The following is a 1,761-nucleotide window of genomic DNA, read 5'->3' on the forward strand; positions in this document are numbered from 1 at the left end:
GTTTCTGGTTAGGCTTGTTTTTAGTAACTTCATGAATTCTTTGAAATTGTGAATGAGATTTAAAAAATACATTTCCTTAACTTTTTAAAGATACTTTGCCTCAAAAGGGCTATTGAAAACGGCTGCCTCCTGCCTCACCTCTTGTTCCTTCCTCCTCACCCAACTCTGTGTTCTATATGTCTGACACAGCCACTCTTCACTGTTTTAGCTGTTTCTTCTGGTATGCCTTTAACACAGTGTGATTTATTACTTTCAGAATTGGCTCTTGTCTTGCCACTAGGTTGGATAGGGATTTTGCTGGCTCATACCCACTCCACCGCACCCCCATTATTTCCTGTTCCATCAGTTTTGAGTGTTCTGCTCCTCTCTTGCATCTCAGCTTTACGCCACATGCTCCGAGAGTTGAGTCTTTCTCCAGCAAGCCAATCTAAAGTGGTCTCTCAGCACCCATTGTCACATCAACCTGTTGTAATTCTCGACAAGCCACTTACCCCTTAGCTTTCGTTTAGTGTATATGTGTGTGTGTGTGTGTGTGTGTCTCCTTCTACTGGAATGTGAGCTCCCTAAGGGCTGGAACCTTGGCTTTCTTGTTCAGACTAAATTCCCAGTGCATTAAACAGCACTTGCCATATAGATGTTTTCACACAAATGAAAAAAAAAATTAAAACAACATCTTCTGTGTTGTACATATTCCAAATTACAGCTAATTGAGGATTTCATCGTTTTAACATTGGCCATTTGTTGAATTCTTCTCAGCACGTGTCAGCTCTGTTGCATGGTGGTTAGAACAACAGACTTTGTGATGTTCCACTTGCAAGTATTTTATATTGCTCAGCTTCAGTTTTCCCATCCATAGCATCAGGAAGACACACCTTCTTATGAAGATTCAGTGAGAGAACATATATGAAAGTTTGGTACAGTACCTGATATGTGGTAAGCACTGAATGAATCAAGTTCATATTCTTAGGAGTAGGAGTGTTTGGAACCAAACTGGCATTCATATTTCCTCGCTGACACATAGACTTCCAGCAAGTCATTTCACCTCTTTGTCTGTTTCCTTATCTGTAAAATGGAGACAGCTTCTATGAGGTTGTTTTTGGGGTTAAATACATTTCATTCTTTTATTAAGCCCCTACTATATACACTTTCTTAATTGCTAGGGACAAGAGAGACAAGATTCCTGCTCTCTTAGAGCATATGTTCTAAGTATTCACTATCTTTAGGGTCTGTTGCAACTACTCAACTCTGCTTAGTGAGAGAGCAGCCATAGACAGTAGGTAAATGAATGGCTGTGGCTGTGTTCCAATAAAATTTTATTAACAAAAATAGGTGGCTGGCCTGTGGGTCATAGTGTGATTACCTCTGTTCTAAGACAGTAAACTTGTAAATACATACATAAAAATAATTATGAAGAAAAAAATGGGATAATGATTCTCTAACCAGGGAGATCAGAGAAGACCTTGCTGAACTGGTGATATCTGAGCTCAGACCTGAATGGTGGGAAGAACAATCTGGGCAGACTGCACAACTGGTGCCAACGGCAGGCGTGGCTGGTCTCGTGTGAGGAGCAGCCAAGAGACTAGAGTGGCTGAAGCCTGGGGATCAAGGGGGGACGAGGAGGAGATGAGGTACTGTTAGACAGGTTTTACGTGTGGTATGATTTGTGCATGTGAGTCCCTTGGCTTAGAGTTAATGTTCACTATTCCGTAGCTGCAGAAGGTGTTCAGTAAGCACTTTTAGACCTGAAGATAGCTGTGCAAG

Source organism: Propithecus coquereli, unplaced genomic scaffold, assembly GCF_000956105.1.
Source record: "Propithecus coquereli isolate 6110/MARCELLA unplaced genomic scaffold, Pcoq_1.0 Scaffold152, whole genome shotgun sequence".
Taxonomy (NCBI): domain Eukaryota; kingdom Metazoa; phylum Chordata; class Mammalia; order Primates; family Indriidae; genus Propithecus; species Propithecus coquereli.